The sequence below is a fragment of the Melanerpes formicivorus genome, unplaced genomic scaffold (genome assembly GCF_026170545.1).
Source record: "Melanerpes formicivorus ecotype bairdi unplaced genomic scaffold, bMelFor1.0.p_v2 SCAF_184, whole genome shotgun sequence".
Lineage (NCBI taxonomy): Eukaryota > Metazoa > Chordata > Aves > Piciformes > Picidae > Melanerpes > Melanerpes formicivorus.
The window spans coordinates 30,713-37,500 of record NW_027142536.1 but is presented as its reverse complement, the minus strand read 5'-3'; positions in this window follow the sequence as shown (position 1 = coordinate 37,500).

Below are 6,788 nucleotides of genomic sequence, written 5' to 3'. Positions count from 1 at the left end.
CACGCGTTTTAGGACACCTGAAAACTCACGGGGCCACGCAGCAGTCACAAAGCCGGTTGCGGTAGACCGGTCCCCGAACCCTGCCCCAGCGCCGGGGGGGAGGTGGAAAGGGGAGGATGCGGCAAGGCACGCGCCGGGCCGCTAACGCCACGGCTCCCCCCCGCTCGAGCCGCTCGGGGCTGGGGGAACGAGGACGACACCTCACACGCGACGGGAAGCGAAGTGGAAAGGAAGACCGCCCTTGCCCTGCCGGCCGGGGGCCCTTTCCGACGCGACCCGAAAGGCCTCATCGATCAACAAGGACAGAAGGAAAGGAAGCCAGCGGAGGCCCCACGGCCTCGCTCTTCTGGGACAGACACAGCCACGCGCACCCGCCACCGCCCTCGGGAGCAGCCAGCAGGCACGGGGCTCGGCGTGCGGGCAACACGCCGGAGGAGCAAACGGGGCGCCCTCCAGAGATGGGGGGGGGGGCAAGCTGCACCGGGCCGCACCGGCTCACAGGGCACCTCTGCCTCCCCGAAATGTGGGCTTGCATTTTCCCTCAAGCTGCACCGAGTTACATCTCCATCACGGGGCGCCCCTCTGGAGCCAGGAGGAAGCCGTGCTGGGGCACCGGCTTGCCCTCCTCCCCCCATGCCGGGCTCCATAGCATACGAGTGGCCAGTCACCGCCGCTGGCTTTTCCCTTAGATGCCGTGCCCCCGCGGGCTGCGGCTTTGGCCATGGGGGGGAACCCCCGTGAAGAGGGTCCAGTGCTGGGAACTCTCTCTGCCCCTTACCGGGCTCTCTCTCGCCGTGCCTGGACGGGCTTGCTTTCCATTCTTGGTGGGACCGACGCCGGCACCACGTCTCCCCGGCTTTCTCTGCCCCCGTGCCCCACCGGGCAAACTTCGCTTCGGGGGTTCCACACTTCGGCAGTGGCCGGCGCCAGCCACTCGTCAACTTTTTTTCTTTTCCCCGCTTTCGTTGCTGAGCCCGGGCTGGGCTCCGGCTCACGGACGAGCGAAACCCATCCAACACCGCTGAGGGTGCGCCAGCGGCCGCTCCAAACCGCCGCGCCTTTGTTCGGCCCCGCGGGTCCCCTCTCTGACCCGGGCGAAAGCCACCGAGAAGCCAGACGGACCCCTGCCCAGCCGCCTGGCGGGTGGCTTGGAGCAGCCGCTCGGCAGCGCTGCCCTGGGAGTGCTCGGCGTCACTCGTTCCCTCATATACGGAACTGGAGGGCCGTCAGCTCCCCGAGCGCACAACCAGCCGACCTCCGCCCAGCGGCAGGTCGCAGAAATCACGCCGGCTTGTACGATGACGTAGGCGGAGGCAGAGCGCAACAGCGACCCCTTGGCGACAAGCGCGATCTCCGCGGAGAGCACGTCTACTCGCCGAGGGAGAGCACGTCTACTCGCCGAGGGAGAGCACGTCTACTCGCCGAGGGAGAGCACGTCTACTCGCCCAGGGAGAGCACGTCTACTCGCCCAGGGAGAGCACGTCTACTCGCCGAGGGAGAGCACGTCTACTCGCCCAGGGAGAGCACGTCTACTCGCCGAGGGAGAGCACGTCTACTCGCCGAGGGAGAGCACGTCTACTCGCCAAGGGAGAGCACGTCTACTCGCCCAGGGAGAGCACGTCTACTCGCCCAGGGAGAGCACGTCTACTCGCCCAGGGAGAGCACGTCTACTCGCCCAGGGAGAGCACGTCTACTCGCCCAGGGAGAGCACGTCTACCTCCCGCCTGAGGGAGAGCACGGGGGGGGGGGGGACAAAGACAGGCGGCAGCAGCTTCGGTGAACGTCACCCGGGAGGCGACCGGGGCTGTCCCGGGGCAGTCCCGGGAAGCCGGCGTCCGACACAGGGAACCGTCAGCTGCCGGACCGGGGCGAATCCCCGCGGCCACGGCAGGGGTGGGGGCTCGAAGACAGCCGGCAGCCGCTTCGGTGAACGTCACCCGGGAGGAGACTGGGGCCCTCCCGGGACCGTCCCGGGAAGACGACGTTCGGCACGAGATCCCGGCCGCGGCCGGACCGGCTCGAAGCCTCGCGGTCCCGGCAGCAGCCGGAGCCGCTCGCCGCCTCGGGCTCCCGGCCCCCTACAGATCCGGCGACTCGTTCGCGGGCGGCGGGGGGAGGCAGTGGAGGGGGTGCGGGGAGAAGCGGCAGCGGAGGCGGAGGGGGGGGGGGCTCGAAGACAGCCGGCAGCCGCTTCGGTGAACGTCACCCAGGAGGCGATCGGGGCCGTCCCGGGGCCGTCCCGGGATGCCGGCTTCCGGCACGGGGTCCCGGCCGCGGCCGGACCGGCTCGTATCCCCGCGGCTCCGGCAGGGGGGGCGGGGCTCGAAGACAGCCGGCAGCCGCTTCGGAGAACGTCACCCGGCCGGCGACCGCGGCCGTTCCGGGGCCGTCCCGGGAAGCCTGCGACAGGCACGGGGTCCCGGCCTCGGCCGGACCCGCACTGGGTGCCGCCGCCTCGGGCTCTCGGGACGGTATGGATCCGCCGACTCGTTCGCCGGCGGCGGGGGGAGGCAGTGGAGGGGGTGCGGGGAGAAGCGGCAGCGGAGGCGGAGGGGGGGGGGGGCTCGAAGACAGCCGGCAGCCGCTTCGGTGAACGTCACCCGGCCGGCGACCGGGGCCGTCCCGGGGCTGTCCGGGGATGCCGGCTTCCGGCACGGGGTCCCGGCCGCAGCCGGACCGGCTCGAATCCCCGCGGTCCCGACAGCAGCCGGAGCCGCTCGCCGTTCGGGCTCCCGGCACCCTACAGATCCGGCGACTCGTTCGCGGGCGGCGGGGGGAGGCAGTGGAGGGGGTGCGGGCAGAAGCGGCCGCGGAGGCGGAGGGGGGGGGGGGGGCTCGAAGACAGCCGGCAGCCGCTTCGGTGAACGTCACCCAGGAGGCGATCGGGGCCGTCCCGGGGCCGTCCCGGGATGCCGGCTTCCGGCACGGGGGTCCCGGCCGCGGCCGGACCGGCTCGTATCCCCGCGGCTCCGGCAGGGGGGGGGGGGGCTCGAAGACAGCCGGCAGCCGCTTCGGAGAACGTCACCCGGCCGGCGACCGCGGCCGTTCCGGGGCCGTCCCGGGAAGCCTGCGACAGGCACGGGGTCCCGGCCTCGGCCGGACCCGCACTGGGTGCCGCCGCCTCGGGCTCTCGGGACGGTATGGATCCGCCGACTCGTTCGCCGGCGGCGGGGGGAGGCAGTGGAGGGGGTGCGGGGAGAAGCGGCAGCGGAGGCGGAGGGGGGGGGGGGCTCGAAGACAGCCGGCAGCCGCTTCGGTGAACGTCACCCGGGAGGAGACTGGGGCCCTCCCGGGACCGTCCCGGGAAGACGACGTTCGGCACGAGATCCCGGCCGCGGCCGGACCGGCTCGAAGCCTCGCGGTCCCGGCAGCAGCCGGAGCCGCTCGCCGCCTCGGGCTCCCGGCCCCCTACAGATCCGGCGACTCGTTCGCGGGCGGCGGGGGGAGGCAGTGGAGGGGGTGCGGGGAGAAGCGGCAGCGGAGGCGGAGGGGGGGGGGGCTCGAAGACAGCCGGCAGCCGCTTCGGTGAACGTCACCCAGGAGGCGATCGGGGCCGTCCCGGGGCCGTCCCGGGATGCCGGCTTCCGGCACGGGGTCCCGGCCGCGGCCGGACCGGCTCGTATCCCCGCGGCTCCGGCGGGGGGGGGGGGGGCTCGAAGACAGCCGGCAGCCGCTTCGGAGAACGTCACCCGGCCGGCGACCGCGGCCGTTCCGGGGCCGTCCCGGGAAGCCTGCGACAGGCACGGGGTCCCGGCCTCGGCCGGACCCGCACTGGGTGCCGCCGCCTCGGGCTCTCGGGACGGTATGGATCCGCCGACTCGTTCGCCGGCGGCGGGGGGAGGCAGTGGAGGGGGTGCGGGGAGAAGCGGCAGCGGAGGCGGAGGGGGGGGGGGGCTCGAAGACAGCCGGCAGCCGCTTCGGTGAACGTCACCCGGCCGGCGACCGGGGCCGTCCCGGGGCTGTCCGGGGATGCCGGCTTCCGGCACGGGGTCCCGGCCGCGGCCGGACCGGCTCGAATCCCCGCGGTCCCGACAGCAGCCGGAGCCGCTCGCCGTTCGGGCTCCCGGCACCCTACAGATCCGGCGACTCGTTCGCGGGCGGCGGGGGGAGGCAGTGGAGGGGGTGCGGGCAGAAGCGGCCGCGGAGGCGGAGGGGGGGGGGGGGGCTCGAAGACAGCCGTCAGCCGCTTCGGTGAACGTCACCCGGGAGGCGACCGGGACCGGCCCGGGAAGCCATCGTCCGGCCCCGGATCCCGGCCGCGGCCGGACCGGCTCGAATCCCCGCGGCCCCGGCACGGGGGAGGCCCAAAGACTGGCGGCAGCCGCTCCGCTGAACGTCACCCGGCCGGCGACCGGGGCCGTCCCGGGGCCGTCCCGGGATGCCGGCTTCCGGCACGGGGTCCCGGCCGCGGCCGGACCGGCTCGAATCCCCGCGGTCCCGGCAGCAGCCGGAGCCGCTCGCCGTTCGGGCTCCCGGCACCCTACGGATCCGCCGACTCGTTCGCCGGCGGCGGGGGGAGGCAGTGGAGGGGGTGCGGGCAGAAGCGGCAGCGGAGGCGGAGGGGGGGGGGGGCTCGAAGACAGCCGGCAGCCGCTTCGGTGAACGTCACCCGGCCGGCGACCGGGGCCGTCCCGGGGCTGTCCGGGGATGCCGGCTTCCGGCACGGGGTCCCGGCCGCGGCCGGAGCGGCTCGAATCCCCGCGGTCCCGGCAGCAGCCGGAGCCGCTCGCCGTTCGGGCTCCCGGCACCCTACAGATCCGGCGACTCGTTCGCCGGCGGCGGGGGGAGGCAGTGGAGGGGGTGCGGGGAGAAGCGGCAGCGGAGGCGGAGGGGGGGGGGGGGCTCGAAGACAGCCGGCAGCCGCTTCGGTGAACGTCACCCGGGAGGCGACCGGGACCGGCCCGGGAAGCCATCGTCCGGCCCGGGATCCCGGCCGCGGCCGGACCGGCTCGAATCCCCGCGGCCCCGGCACGGGGGAGGCCCAAAGACTGGCGGCAGCCGCTTCGCTGAACGTCACCCGGCCGGCGACCGGGGCCGTCCCGGGGCCGTCCCGGGATGCCGGCTTCCGGCACGGGGGTCCCGGCCGCGGCCGGACCGGCTCGAATCCCCGCGGTCCCGGCAGCAGCCGGAGCCGCTCGCCGTTCGGGCTCCCGGCACCCTACGGATCCGCCGACTCGTTCGCCGGCGGCGGGGGGAGGCAGTGGAGGGGGTGCGGGCAGAAGCGGCAGCGGAGGCGGAGGGGGGGGGGGCTCGAAGACAGCCGGCAGCCGCTTCGGTGAACGTCACCCGGCCGGCGACCGGGGCCGTCCCGGGGCCGTCCGGGGATGCCGGCTTCCGGCACGGGGGTCCCGGCCGCGGCCGGAGCGGCTCGAATCCCCGCGGTCCCGGCAGCAGCCGGAGCCGCTCGCCGTTCGGGCTCCCGGCACCCTACAGATCCGGCGACTCGTTCGCCGGCGGCGGGGGGAGGCAGTGGAGGGGGTGCGGGGAGAAGCGGCCGCGGAGGCGGAGGGGGGGGGGGGGCTCGAAGACAGCCGGCAGCCGCTTCGGTGAACGTCACCCGGGAGGCGACCGGGACCGGCCCGGGAAGCCATCGTCCGGCCCGGGATCCCGGCCGCGGCCGGACCGGCTCGAAGCCCCGCGGCCCCGGCACGGGGGAGGCCCAAAGACTGGCGGCAGCCGCTTCGCTGAACGTCACCCGGCCGGCGACCGGGGCCGTCCCGGGGCCGTCCCGGGATGCCGGCTTCCGGCACGGGGTCCCGGCCGCGGCCGGACCGGCTCGAATCCCCGCGGTCCCGGCAGCAGCCGGAGCCGCTCGCCGTTCGGGCTCCCGGCACCCTACGGATCCGCCGACTCGTTCGCGGGCGGCGGGGGGAGGCAGTGGAGGGGGTGCGGGCAGAAGCGGCCGCGGAGGCGGAGGGGGGGGGGGGGCTCGAAGACAGCCGTCAGCCGCTTCGGTGAACGTCACCCGGGAGGCGACCGGGACCGGCCCGGGAAGCCATCGTCCGGCCCCGGATCCCGGCCGCGGCCGGACCGGCTCGAAGCCCCGCGGCCCCGGCACGGGGGAGGCCCAAAGACTGGCGGCAGCCGCTTCGCTGAACGTCACCCGGCCGGCGACCGGGGCCGTCCCGGGGCCGTCCCGGGATGCCGGCTTCCGGCACGGGGTCCCGGCCGCGGCCGGACCGGCTCGAATCCCCGCGGTCCCGGCAGCAGCCGGAGCCGCTCGCCGTTCGGGCTCCCGGCACCCTACGGATCCGGCGACTCGTTCGCCGGCGGCGGGGGGAGGCAGTGGAGGCGGTGCGGGGAGAAGCGGCAGCGGAGGCGGAGGGGGGGCGGGGGGGGACGATAGTGGCGGGGGGCGGGGGGTGCTCGAAGGCAGCCGGCAGCCGGTTCGGTGAACATTCGCCGGGGCGGGGGGGCGACCTGTCCGTGCCCGGGGCAGCCCCGGGAAGCCGGCAGCCAGCACGGGGTCCCGGCAGCACCTGTTCCCTGCCCTGGGACTTGCCGTGCCCGGCGGCCGGTTGCCGGGTGGGGGGGAGCGATGAGAGGCGGGGCGCAGCGGCCGGGGCAGCGCCGGGCCGCAGCGGGGGGCTGGGCGGGGTGGGGTAGGCGTCGAGCGGCAAGCCCTCGGCTGCAGCGAATGTTCGGCGGTGCGGGGCGGGGGGGGGACGGGACGACACGTTGGGGGCGCCGAGTCCGAGCCACCCCCGGCCCCAGGGGCGGCCGGAGGGGGAGGCCGGTGCCTGGCCCTGGGAGCTGCTGGGCGCCGGATGGCCGAGGGTGCGTCAGAA